The sequence below is a fragment of the Kogia breviceps genome, chromosome 3 (assembly GCF_026419965.1).
Source record: "Kogia breviceps isolate mKogBre1 chromosome 3, mKogBre1 haplotype 1, whole genome shotgun sequence".
Classification (NCBI taxonomy): domain Eukaryota; kingdom Metazoa; phylum Chordata; class Mammalia; order Artiodactyla; family Physeteridae; genus Kogia; species Kogia breviceps.
The window spans coordinates 21,667,771-21,682,378 of record NC_081312.1 but is presented as its reverse complement, the minus strand read 5'-3'; the positions used below and the strand labels follow the sequence as shown (position 1 = coordinate 21,682,378).

General features: G+C 45.0%; 1 protein-coding gene across 3 annotated transcripts in view; it reads right to left on the bottom strand.

Moving 5' to 3' along the window:
• Positions 1-5,949, bottom strand: part of STON2 (stonin 2) — a 153,347-nt gene extending 147,398 nt beyond the window's left edge. For 2 of the 3 annotated variants that reach the window (XM_059056068.2, XM_067027940.1), the window contains exon 1: positions 5,797-5,949. The gene's annotated coding sequence lies outside the window, so the exon portion shown is untranslated. The remainder of the gene's footprint in view (positions 1-5,796) is intronic. The other variant, XM_067027942.1, reaches the window with a different exon arrangement.
• Between the last annotated feature and the right edge of the window lie 8,659 nt (positions 5,950-14,608).

Genomic DNA, 14,608 nt, shown 5'->3' with positions numbered 1-14,608 from the left:
TAAATTTTATGCCTTTTCTCTCTCAGATTAGAGGCCGTGTCAGAGGACTAAGTATTACACTTTTCTGAATTCCTCATAATGTCTTCCTCGGAGCCTTGAACCTGGAAGATGCTCAATGCCATTCACATGAAGCCACCTTCCAAAGATTTTACTGGGCCACTAGCAATCTGCCAAGTAGCTTCACACTCCTCATTGTGACTAAATATTGCAAAGAACACTGACCATCTGTTACCTGTTGGTGAGGCCACCTCAGTGCACACAAGTCTGGATTGGTGTAGGGCCTGCTGAAGTGACAGAGGTGTACACAATGGACAAAAGATTCATGGGACTTTGAGTTTTCAATCCTGCCCTTCTTTTATCTGTCTATAGAATTCTGGTTATTTCTATCTACGTTATTGTATTTCAGAAAGATAACAATAGCACTGGAAATCCACCACCTGAAATTGCTAGACATTGAATATATATATGGTATACATTATAGCATTTATTCAATATAAACATAGAGTATAGTAGTTATCTAGTTATTTAATACGTATGTTACTTAAACATCAAATTTCTGGATAAATGCTAAGCAACAGTGAATAGTAACACTTTCTAATGACTATGTTCAGTGTTTTTAAGTCCCTCCTGGCTAGTTTAAGTGTCCCTTTCTTACTGGCTCTCACTCATGTCTAGGGTTTTGTTTGCTACATCTTTTGAAACTTCAGACCAAGTTTCCTGGAGACCTGAGATTGAGGGAACCGCAGGAGTTCACCATAGAGTTGACCAAGAGAAGGTAGCACTAAGGCCAACGCTGCAGGAAGAGGGGAAACAGCTGGCCTTCCAAAATTACCTGGACAGGGAAAACAGACAGATCTGACCAACAGAGTTGGCCTCAGGCCTGCTGGACAGAGGTTATGGTTCCAAGCTTTCACATCCCCCCTCTGGAGGGAATCCTGGGGAATTCTCCCATCTCCAAGAGCACACCGTTAAGGTGTCATTTGTCTGTCAAATCTCTATTAGGGGGCTTCCCTGGTGGCACAGTGGTTAAGAATCCGCCTGCCAATGCAAGGGACACGGGGTCGAGCCCTGGTCCAGGAAGATCCCACATGCCGCGGAGCCACTAAACCCGTGAGCCACAACTACTGAGCCTGCGCTCTAGAGCCCACGAGCCACAACTACTGAGCCCGCGTGCTGTAACTACTGAAGTCCGCGAGCATAGAGTCTGCGCTCCGCAACAGGAGAAGCCAACGCAATGAGAAGCCCGCACAGCTCAATGAAGAGTAGCCCTCGCTCACCGCAACTAGAGAAAGCCCGCAGGCAGCAATGAAGACCCAATGCAGCCAAAAAATAAATAAATAAAATAAATAAATTTATTTTTTAAAATATCTGTATTAGGAAAAGGATCTTTTCAGATCTCACTCACTTCGCATTATAGCTTAGGCCCACCATGACATTTCTTACCTTATACAAATTTAATAGGCATAGAATTTCCAGTATATTCAACACCCCAATGGACCATTTTACACTCATGCTACCTTGAAACAAATAGTGTAACCTGCTAGCTAGCACTCAAAACGCTGACCCTGAAAGTATTTCATTCATTCACATGGTGTCTGTTGGGCAGGCATATCACTGATTATCTAGACCCCAGTAGAGTTCAAACTTTTGTCACATCCAAGATTGAGAAAAATACAGTTAAACGAAAACAAACCCTCACTATGCTTTACTTCTTGTGTCATGTTGTAAATGCCAACATATTTTCTCCTTAACGTCTGATCTTGGAATGCTCTTTCATTACAGGACCAGTGAGTCACAGCTAAGGGAACTGTCACAACTTGCTCCAACCATTAGTATAAGCCAAACCATGGATGACTCTAGGTTCTCAGGGGGTTATTTATCTAGGGGGGTTGATCACAATTTGTATGATCATATGGTACAGATGTTTATTCATGAACGTGACCTCAAGAGCTGAGAGCAATTTATTGGTCTGACTACTTTAAAATTCAGCCAAATGTCCACCCAGTGGGCCAACCCAGCTCCAAAAGATATCAAAACTGGGATGGCAAGAAGTGTGATGGATCAGGATGGAAAATACGTTGGCAGACTTGAGTGCAAGGTCTGGAACCAGGCAATGTGTTCACTGACAGGAAGTCAGGGCAGAATTACAAGGGAGGGGATAAAGCAGCACTTGTACACTTCTTACCTCTCAGAATCTGAGCTTTTTTCATTTCCTCACTGAGAGAATTGTATCTGCAATCCAATATAAACCTAGAGACTCAGTCACTCTTACAGACCCCCACTGTTTGTGGCCAGAGCCAGCCTTCAGCAAAACTGCCACAGGGATTATGCTGGGACCTTCCAGATTTTTTTCCTCCTTCCACTAGGCCCTTCTATTCCGGCCTTTCCCTCAACTATGTCTTAATTTCTCCCTTTAATTCGATGGTTTTCAAAGTGTGGTCTCTGGACCAGCAGCGTCAATATCACCTGAACACCCCTCAGAAATGCTCGTTCCCAGGCCCACCGAGACCTACTGGTTCAGAGACTCTGTGGGTGGGGCCCAGAAATCTGTGTTTTTTCAAGCCCTTTAGGTGATTTTAATGCACCCTCAACTTTGAGAACAGCTGATTTAGGTGACAATTATAAAATAAGGACTTTAAGAGGAGAGAGACATCCATTTCAGGAGAAGACTTGTTAAGAAGACAAGCCACACAAGTGCCAAATGAGCCACTTCTAGGAGTGGACTCAAGTCATGTGACAGATAGTGAGAGATTTGAGGCTGCTGTGTTAGTCCGAGCCCTCATCATCTCTTACCTGTAAGTCTCACCTATTTCATTCTTCTCACTTTGCTACAAGAGATGTGTGCTCGGCCTGAACATTTGATCATACCAAACCCCAACTTAAAACCCTTCAGCATAACACAACATTGTAAATCAACTATACTTCAATTAAACAATTAAAAAAAAAAAAAAAAAAACCTTCAGCGGCTGTTCCCTGCCCATAGGATAAAGTCCCAAACCCCTGGCACACAACCCAGGGCCCTGCATCATCTCCCTCTAGGACACCTTGCTGGCCTTGTTTCCTTCTGCACTTTCCCTCCTAATCAGCTCTGCTTCACGGGTTTGCAGGAGGCTTACGAGTCCCCATACCACTGACATCAATTTTGGCCACATGACTTACCTTGGCCAACAGCATGAGAACTACTACTTCTAAGCAGACATTAAGTACTATGATAGTTTTGTTCTGCCACGTTCTCTTTTTCTCCCTTTTCCATAAACAAGATTAGTATTGTCCCAGAAACAGGCTGTTTCTTAAGCCTTAATAGACCCCCAAATGAAGACAGATGAGGAACACAGCCAAGAGTGATCGACCCTGGACATGCAGCGTATGTGAGAAATAAACTCTGGTGGTTGTCAGCCACTGAGATTTGGGGGATATTTGTTTATTTTGCCTAAGATGACTATTATAGCACTTCTGATATCCCATATCCTCTCTATCTGGACTTCTCCCCTCTGCCCTACCCTTCCTTCTAATCCCACCTCAACTCTGCACAAGAGAACTGCTCATTCGTCTATACTCAGCTCAAGTGTATCCCCTCAGTAAAGTCTTTTTTTTTTTTTCTTTCCCAGGTACAGCCATTCACACCTTGCGGACCTCCTCTGCATGCTACAGATCTATAACTACATGCCTGGCACAGTGCTAGGAGCTTTCTATTCATTAGCACCATCCTTAGAACTCGTCCAAAAAAAATGTTTTTTTGAGTCCTCATTTTACAACGTGAGAGACTTTGACTCAGATAAACAAAGCAACTTGTCCAAGTTTCCCAGCCATCAGCCACAGAGATAGAGTTCTCACCAGGGGTGGGTCTGGCTCTGAACTCGCAATCTTTCCCCTGCCCCTCCGTCTCTCTCCCTCCTCCAGCACGAAGCTTTCAACCCCTCCCACTCAGGTGAAGAGAGTAGGTATCCTCATCAACACCTGAAAAGGCTGGTGAATTAATTTGACACTTGAAAGATTTGCATCTGGAAGTGGGCTTCTTACCCTCTGAGAAGATAATCACTATCTCTAAGTGGATGTATTTATTCTAAGCCTGCTGGCAAATGCACTGGAGACCCTAGGAGAACTGGGGCCCTTTGTCTGTGCCCTTCGCCCAGGTCCCCGGTTATGGGGGTAATGTGGTGGAAAAGACAGGTTCCCAGTAACACCACCCTAGAGAATTTTTGGTAAGGTCCTTTTGGGTTTGTTAGAGGGTAGGAAGCAAGTAGCAGAGGGCTCAGAAATCCAGCAAGTCTGATACACATTGATACTTTAGTTTTTAAAAAGACAAATTCATGGAGTGAAACGTTTGACTTTTCAAATTAAACAAGTAAAGTGACACAGTGGCAAAGAACTGAACCAGACCACCCAGGTAGGAAACGGGGAAAAAAAAATCGCCTAACATGGGAAGTGCAACTTTGGGTTTCTATGAGCTAGCTGCTGGCATTTTGTTGTGTGGTTGGGCTGTTTGTTTGTTCTTCTTTTCTTCTCTCTCTTTTTAAACTTTACTTGTTTAAGGGAGGAGTAGGACGTATAAGAACCTTCACAGTTTCCCCCCAAATCAGCGATATTAACGAAAGATTCAACAAAGTACCATGATATTCTTTTCACAGAACATTCATACCATTTTTTTTCGAATGTTACAAAGTTTTCTGTTACTAATTGTAATCCATTTATCTCTCTCACCATGCCAATGAAGCAGGTTTTTTTTTTTTTTTTAATCCCTCAAAGGATACAGGACCTTTAAATGATACCATCCTTAACATTATTAACAGTATTTTTCCCCTTCAAGTGTAAAAAGCTGTTCGGAGCTCCAAGTAGTCACTGGGCCGGTTTGGACACGTCTGATTTACTCTTTAAAAGACCATCCACTCCGTGTAATAAATACTAAGAGCCAGCGTTTATTGAGTACTTAGCGCTGTCCTGAGTGTTTTTCAGCATTGGCTCATTTACTCCTAAAAACAACGCTATCAGGCAGGTAAAAGCATTGTCGTGCTTTACAGATTAGAAGAGTGAGGCACACAGAGCACGAAGGACCTGCCTAAGAGAAAAAGAGACAGGCAGAAGCCACTAGCTGTACAAGAGCACTGTTAATGATTCACTCACAGCCCTCGGGCAGCTCCTTTTAGTAGAGGCTGCAACACACGGACACACACACACCACATCAGCTCTCTTCATCTCAGCGAGAGGCGGGTGTCCTGCAAATTGCTTGGCAACGCGAGGAGGAAACTCCATCCAAAGCCCGGGTCCGCCGGGTCCAGGCCGCCTCTGGGCGCTGTCCAGCGGGCAGCGCGCCTGAGAGGCCAGGCTGGGGTCCTGTCTCCGGACAGCCCGAAGGTGGGGCAGAATGCCAAACCGGGATTTCTGGCGCAGGGGGGCGGGGGGGGGGAGAAAAGCACCGTCCGCAAGGACACCTGTTGTCACCTCCCTTATACTCAAGCCAATGAAGACGTCCTGGGGACCCAGATCCCGGGGAAGACGCCCACTGGCAAACAGCGTCTGTGTATGAGTGTGGGTGTCGCAGGTGTCTTGTCTTCTCCCACTCCACCCCCGCCCAACTTAGGCTGACTCACCTCACTCCCTCTCACCCCTGGACGCCGGAGACTGGTGGAAACGCGTCTCCCGGGGGCTCCGGCCGAGGTAGGGGCCGGCGCGCTATGGGCTCGGCAGAGCCAGCGGCGCTAGGACCTAGCGGCCAGCTCGCCCCCCGCCCGCTCCACCTGCGGGGCCCCTCTCCCCGGGCACGCTAGCCCTCCCCGTGCGGGGCGCGGGCTCGGTTACCTGTGACGCCGCCCGCAGGGTCCAGAGAGTGGGCCGTGGGCTGGCCCGGGGCTCCCGGTCCGCAGTGCTGCTCTCGCCGCCCTCCCTCACAGACAGCCCTGCCGCCCGCTCCGCAGTCGGAGCTCGCTCTGCGCCCGCCAGCTCCCGGCGCCGCTCCCGCCGCTCCTGATTGGCCGCAGCGCGCGCCCGAGCTGCGCCCTGATTGGGCAGCCGGGAGCCGGGGCGGTGGGGCGGGCCGGGGGCCAACTGGATCTGCTCCCGGCGACCCTCGCACGGCGGCCTCGCGTCTCCGGTGCACCCAGATACCCCAATCCAGACGCTGAAACCGGGATCCTTCCCCTCCGCGCGAGTGGAGTCCAGGCGCGGGGCGGAGCAGAAAGCGTTGTTGCGAAGTAGCAGGGGGATGGCAGGGAGTGGAGATCGCCTAGGAGTCTCTCCCACACCTTGTGTCAAGGCAGGACAGTAGGGACCATTGCTTCTCCGGTGTCGCTCCTACATGGGGTTTTGACTTCACGTTCATTTAATACTTTTACTATAAAAAAGGGCGTAGTACGCAGGGCAGTAGCTTATAAACAGTGGGCGCCAAATTGTGTCCGTGGACTCACATCGTACTTGACACGCAGTCTTTTGTGGTGCAACCAGAGCTTGCAAAGAGTAAGCGACTTGTCCAAGGTCCTAATCGCGTTAACAAATTATTAAGGACGAGAAGGACGACTAGATCTTCCTTTACAAGGAATTTATACCTAACTAGGGAGATAAGCCTGAATAATAATAATAACAACAACAACATCAACCCTAACGTTTCCGTGACGTATATTATTTGCCAGTCACTTTTCCAATTATTTTACATATATTAATTCAGAAATGCAGGAAACATCTGTCATAAGGATGTCCACTGTCCCGTGTGGACAAGTGACATCAGCTCTGAGTATGGAGAGATTTTCATCTGGAAAACACAGTAACTCCACACTGCTATGGAGAGGCACTAGTTAGAATGGAGAGGGATTGTTGGGAATAAAATTATTGCCATCTTCATTTCTTCTTACATTTCATAGCCTTTAGTCCTCCCAACATTTTCTCCCACCTGCAATGGACCTTTCTAAAGACTGAACACAACCACTGTAAATCAGGGCGCTCCCAGAACTTTGTTCTACCACTCATAAAAGGACGGCCCCCAAAACACCCAGGCAGACAATGAGTAGAAACAAATAGTAGTTTCTATTTCAGGAACTTTGACTTTGGATGCAGTAATGTCTTCTTGACAGCAAGTATGTAACCATTATCCTGCAGGTATTTCCCCCAGTTCTAGCTTCCTATGTTGCCAGAACCCTTGAGTGAGAAATTTAGTTTGATAAAGAAGATAAAAGACCCTAGTGAAAACCAGCTTGACCCATTCTAAACAGCCTGATTTTTGCCCTTGCGTAAGCTGAAAGACATTTACTTTGAGGAGCCCAAGACCTCTGGAGGAAATGAACTCCGTTTTCTCCAGTTTATATCAATGGACAATCAATTCACTTTATATTGAAAAGATGTACGGGGCATAGGTGAAGCCTAAGCCTCACCTGGTAAAAACCTGAGGGCACAACAGACTATACGAGGAAGTTTCTTTCACCAGCATCCCTCCCCAAGCATCAGTTCCTCGCTTTCCATGGCTGAGGTTTTTGCCAAAGCAGAAATTCCATTTGGATTGGTCATACTGTGACTCCAAAGAAGAAAGGCTACTTCAGACAAAGAACTAGGCTGACCCAAGATGATTTCTTAAATGGATCAACCCTGGTATCATCACACTAAACTCAGCCCTCTGGAAGGATAAGTGGAAGAAGAATCTGGATTCCATCACATCCACTCTGGACTCTTCCTGTGGGCAGGAACTCTTTATGTATCCATCTATGCCCTGTGTCATCTAGCAGAATGCTTTGCTTAGTTCTAATTCCTGTGTGGCATTTCTTCCCTGGCGACTTCTACTTAGCACTCGAGACTCAACTAATGGAGCTCTTCCTCCATGAGGCCTTCGCTAACTCTCCCAGGCAAAGGTAGTCAACCTTTTACCTGTGTTATATCCTCACTACAGCATTCTAGTTCCCGTGGCTGTCAGGCAATGGGAAGTAATAGGTATTCAATAAACATGAACTGATTGACTAAAATCCCTGACAGGTTAATAGGGTAGTACTAAGGAGACTGGGGCCACATCCCTATCCTGGTCAACAGGGCATCCTCCAGTTCCAAACTGAATGGATATTTAGTGTGGGTCAAAGTGATCATCCATCCAACCCAACAGTGAGTAGGGAGTTTCTGTATGTCAAGCACTATCAGGTAAAGAAAATAATAGTTATCTCTTAAATGTATGCAAAATAAAATGGTGCAGCTGATTTAGAAAACAATTTGACAGTTCCTGGAAGAATTAAACATAGAGTTACCCTATGACCCAGTAATTTTTCTCCTAGGTATATACTCAAGAGAATTTAAAACATATGTGCACACAAAAATGTGTACACAGATGTTCATGGCAGCATTATTCATAATAGCTGAAAAGTGCAAACACCCCAAGGTTTATCAACTGATGAATGGATAAACAAAATGTGGTGCACCCACATGATGGAATATTATACAGCTATAAAAAGGAATGAATACTGATACAGTACATGTTACAATATGGATGAACCTTGGAAACACTGTGCTAAGTGAAATAAGCCAGACACAAAAGCCGACATACTGTATGATCCTATTTAGATGACATTTCCAGAATGGGCAAATTTATAGAGACACAAAGCAGATTAGTTGTTGCCAAGGAGCCGGGGGAAGGAGAAATGAGGAGTGACTGCTTCATGGATCTGGGGTTTCCTTTTGTGGTGATGAAGATATTCTGGAATTAGATAATGGTTATGGCTGCACAACTTTGTGAATATACGAAAAATCACTGAGTTGTTATTTATTTTTTTTTATGTTTGGCTGCGTTGCGTCTTCGTTGTGGTGCGCGGGCTTCTCATTGTGGTGGCTTCTCTTGTTGCAGAGCATGGGCTCTAGGCGTGCGAGCTTCAGTAGTTGTGACACACGGGCTTAGTTGCTCCGCTGCATGTGGGATCTTCCCGGACCAGGGCTCGAACCCGTGTCCCCTGCATTGGCAGGAGGATTCTTAACCACTGCGCCACCAAGGAAGTCCCTGAATTGTCTTTTTAAAAAAAGTCCACACCATGCATTCTGAGAGTGCCGAAACTGTCAATGAAGGGAATGTCAGTCAAATCCTAAAATGTAGTAGCTAAAAGTATAAAAGTGTGGAGAAACAGAAAAGCCTGTGTAAAACAGCTAAAAGTCAGATTGTCTTCCCCTCACGCTCTAGCTTTCTACAACCCAGAGGAGATTTACTCCTTAGATCTGTATTGTCCAACTGAACATTCTATGGTAATGGACATGGTCTCCATCTGAGCTATTTATTATGAAAGCCACTAGGCACATGTGGCTATCGGATACTTGCAATGTGGTTAGTGCGACTGAAGAACTGAATTTTAAATTGTGTTTATATAGCTACCTGTGGCTAGTGGCTACTTTACTGACAGGGTAGTGTTTGCTGGTTTAGAGGGCTAGAGCCATCTTCACTGGCAGTTTGGAACACCACTGTCAGGCATGGAAGGGGGAGAGTCTACGTCTTTATGTCCCAAAGCCCAGCTCAACACCATACCCACTAGAAATCCTTCAATACCATCTCACTCCTCCCAACCTCCTCCCTTCTACAAACTCAGTGAACTTCAGTCAAAACACAGTGTTTAGTTTTGTCTTTATGGCAAGGTGCTTCCGTTCCATAAATATTTGTGGACCAAGTGCCCTGTGGAATTCTGGGAAGAGAAAGGTATGTAGACAATGTCAGCCAAATTCCCAAGGGTTGGTCTTGACAAGGCTGAAAGGATGAAGGGATAAGAGAAATCCCTTACAAGGACCTGGTTCCTTTCCTCCTTCCCTCCAACATCTCCTACTCATACATACACATACTCTTCCAAGTGGGAAATCTTGCTATTAAGACGCTGAAGTGATGCTGAAGAATCTTTATTTAGATTTCCTGTTTCCCACTCAAGCCTTTTAACGTCCTTTACTCCCTCAATACGCCTTCCAGTTCATGTCGCTCTTTCCCTTCTCTGAACTTTCATTGAATTTGAAATCAATAGAACGTAATGACTTTCTAAGTGTTCTTCTGTAATGTGGTGTCCCCACCGCAAGATTCATTTGTTACACAAATGTTTATTGAACTCCTGCTTATTTCTGTGCCAGAATAGTCCTAGGGGCCATGGATTGAAAGAAAGGGTCACTGGGCAGCTTAGAGCCTAGTGAAAAAACACACAAAGAAATTGTTCTACAGAGTTTGGCTTAGATGTGTAAGAAGGTTTACTGAAAGCACAGGGCAAGGAACAAATGAGTATACATAGAGAAATCAGGGAAAGTTTCTCAAAGGAGGTGACATTTGAACTGAAGGAATTTGAAAGATGAATAAGAGTTTTTAAAACATTTCTTTTTAAGTAAGATGTTATTTTTTTAAATTGAGGTATAATTGACATATATTATATTAGTCTCAGGTGCACAACATAATGATCCAATGTTTGTATATATTGTGAAATGATTATCACTTTTTAAAATGTAAGATGCTATTTTTTTCTGTACAACTTAAAAAAATTTTTAACTTATTTATACTGTCCACCTCCCAAAGTTGGATTTGAGGCAGTATGTCAAGAAAAGCTCTGGGGGCCAATGTTTGAAAGAATGCATTAACATCAAAGTCCAGCTCAACATCTGTGACCATGGTTTGTATTGCTAACAAGGGTATTAACTGGACAGGTTCTCTGGCTGCCCTCAAGGCTTAATCCTGAGAGCAAAACAAAATAAATATGTCTCTCTGATCTCAAGAAGTTTAAAATATCTCACCTGTACTATTGCAATACCCTTCTCGTTGGTCTCTTGTGTTTAATCCTATTTTCTTCTATTCCAATGTATCCTAAATTTCAGTCATCTGTGTCCCACTGTCTCTCACCATTCTTGCAGATGTACTGATTCTCCATGTATCAGCTGCAATATTATATACTTAACTGTTTCTTTAAACTGGCTCTCATTTCACTCAACTTTACTGAAAGGAAATTTTTATATCATTGTCATCAGTGGAATACCAGTATCAGTTGCCATAAATAGAACATTGACCACAAAAATAGTACAATGAAAATAAAACCATGTTATCTAATCTTAGCTGGATACTGTTGGCTGCTGAAAGTTCTGAGTTTGAGGCCCTGCTTTTTCTTTGCTAAACACTGCTCTGGGGGCTTCCCTGGTGGTGCAGTGGTTGAGAATCTGCCTGTCAATGCAGGGGACACGGGTTCGAGCCCTGGTCTGGGAAGATCCCACATGCCGCAGAGCAACTGGGCCCGTGAGCCACAATTACTGAGCCTGTGCATCTGGAGCCTGTGCTCCGCAACAAGAGAGGCCGCAATGGTGAGAGGCCCGCGCACCATGATGAAGAGTGGGCCCCGCTTGCCACAAGTAGAGAAAGCCCTCGCACAGAAACAAAGACCCAACACAGCCATAAATAAATAAATAAATAAATTTTAAAAACAAACAAAAAAACAAACAACACTGCTGTGATCCATTCCTCTCAGAGCTATCAGAATGATCTAACATGTAAATGCTATCATTTCTCTCTCTCTTATTCAAAATCCTTCAATGACTCTTCATTGACAGGTCTTCTCTTGAACTCCAGGTTCTAATCGCTACATTCCTAGAATGCAATCTCTTTCGATGTCAACCACACCCCTGCCTGCCACATACTGCCCAGAGGGGAGGACAGGATGGATGAGAAGAACAATCTCATTCACACGAATGTCCATCCCTTATCTCTACAGCTTTAAGATTGATCAGGGAGAGCACGATGTCACCACATTGATCAGAGACAAAGAGAGGACATCAGCCAGAGAAGCCTGTTGGCATTGAGGAGCAATGGGCTGGAAAGCCCCAGAAGGAAATAGGGATGGTCACCCTGGAGGACTGGTGGGGAACCCATGGAGAGAAGGGGGTCACCGCCCTGGGTGCCCACACAGAGTAGAGAATGCCTCAGATAGACCAGAGGCAGCACCATAGTTGGAATATTGCCAGTCGAGACCGATGCAGGGGCCCACACATGCAGCTCAAGTCAAAATTCGGCAGTGAACTGTCAGGAGCCCCGAACTTATCCTGTGTATGATTTGAGTGAGACATCCAAAATCACTAGGACCATTCTTGGGCAATCCTGCAAAAGAAATAGTGCACAGGCCATTGAAGCAATCCGTGCTCCAGGCCAGCCTCCTGGATGGAGCATCCAGCCACAGGGTACCAAAAAATCCCGGCAGTATGAATCTAAGAGCTCCTTGGGGTTTTGATCAATTCCATGTGCACATAGGGAGTCCACGAGTGCTTACAAGGGGAGAAGTGGGAACAGGTGAGGACTGACCCAGGCTCAGGATACCCCACCCAGATAGCACTTTCAGCCCCAACCAGTCTCAGGCACAAACTTGAAAAATTGTGAGGAATGCATTCCAAAACACAGGACCCTGAGGCCTGGAGCCTAGGTCAGCACCCCATTTGCCTGGTCTAAGGACGGTACTGCCAGTAGAATACCTACTTTTCACTGTTGAGGTTGAAAAAGTCATATACTGGACTAGTTTCTCCAGCCTCGCTTGTAGCTAGGGATGGCCATGTGGCTTAGTTCTAGCCAATGAGATATAAGGGGAAGATTACCAGATGGGGAGGAGGGAATGTTGGAGAAAGATTTTCCTCCCTGATATAAATGAAAGCCTCTTTTTCAGCCCAGTCTACTTTCTTCCTTCTTTTAATATGCTTTTCTAAAGATGAGATACCTGGAGCTGTGGCAACTGCCTTGTGTTCATGAGGCAACAAACCTAAAATAAAGCCAAAAGGCCAAGGATTAAAAAGCAGAAAGAAAGAGCCTATCTCCTTTTGCTGTCATGGAGCATCATACCTTGGGACTTCTAAGACCTTGTTGGAAGATGTGTCATTCTACCATGATCAGGTTGATGAGACTATACACCTGGGAATCCTTCATAATCTACACGATTTCATAGAGATATTAGTTATTTTTATTAGTCCCATTTGACAGATAGGAAAGCTAAAAGAGAGGAAGATTAAATGACCCCCCCCAAGATAAAGAGGCACCGTGGGATTTTTGTTGAGAGGGAGAACAGATTTCAGACAGTGTGGGATTGACATCCAGTTCTGCTACCTCCTTGGTGTCATCCTGGGTTGGTTTCTGAGCCTCAGTTCCATATTTATAAAGTGGGGACAACAATATACCTACATCAGAGGGTTTAGGGGAACATTAAATGAGGAGATGCCTATAAAGAATTTAGCACTGTGCCTGGCACATAGTAGGTGCTTGACAAATACTTAATCTTATTATTATTTTATTACACAGATACTTGTAGCAGAGCTACAGATCTCCTGGATCTCAGCCTTGCTCTGTATTAAACGTGAGTTTTGAGAAAACATTGTTAAAGGGAGATTGCCAGAGGCTGCAGTGGTCTGCCAGAATATCTGGCATTAGAGATGCAATACAGCAGGTGGGCAAGAGCACAGAGTTGGGAGCCAGGAGGCTTGGGTGTGAATCTTGGCCAGGTCACTTAATAGTCGTAAGACCCTTGACAAGTTATTTAGCCTCTCTGTGCCACAGTTTCTTCACCTCTAAAATGGGTTCTTGTGAGGAGTGAATGAGTTAATGTGTATCAAGTGTTTAGTGTGGTGGCTGGCACATAGTGTTAGCAATTACTATATACTATTCATATTATTATTTTGAATGATTTAAAAAATTCAAAATAAACTCTGTTCTTGAAAATCCCAGTGGGCTTTTATTTCAAGACGACTGGCGGGGAGAAAAGAGCATAGAGATACATCTGATGTCCTTGGCGCTTTACCTGTGCTGGCCCCTTTGCCTAAAATCCTCCCTTTTTTTGGCCCATAAAACCACTACATATTCTCCACTCCCCCAGGGCCAAGGCTTTCTCTCTCATGCTTCTGTCCCTCAAATAGGACTCATCTCTCCTTTTTACTCATCTGTGTATTTCCCGATGTCCTCAGTAAATGTTTCTTCAATGGAAAAGTGAAAGAGAGTACGGGGGATGATTTTAAACTCTTGTAGTTTGCAGACAAATACAGAACCATAGTTCATACTGGAACTTGTGTCTCCCTCTGAAAAGATGAAGGGATTGTCAGAGGACTTAGGCAGGTGGGCCCTCCCAACACTAGGAGGAAAAAACACCAAGCAGAACAATCTAATCTTTAATGGGAAAGAGCTCCAGCCCCCACAGCCACATCCTCCAGGGTTGAGGAGAAGCCGTATGGTAGGGAGAGTGAGTCAGAGTGGGCTGTGGACCCCGGACAGCCTCTGTCTGAATCCCAATTTTGTCATTCAACAGCTATTTGACTTTCAAACCAAACATCTCTGAGCCTATTTTCTCACCTATAGAATGAGAGTAACACCAGCCTCCAGGGGTAATTTTGATGATGAAATGAGACAATAGCGCAATGCCTGGAACTTAGAAAATGCTTACTGTTTGTTAAGTGAATGAAAAGGGCTATAAAAAGCCAGTACCATTGTTGGATGAAGCCATGCTGTCTCTGAAAGCACAGCATAGCTTAATGTTGTCCACTACTTATCTTTATGATGTACCATTCCCCAAATCGTCCTGGAGGCCTTCGCACAGCTTCTCATACTCTCCATCTGAGGTTGATCTGCTATTGAGAAGTCCAGGCAGGCGGAGATTTGGCAACCCCCTTCCCCAAACCCTTCTCC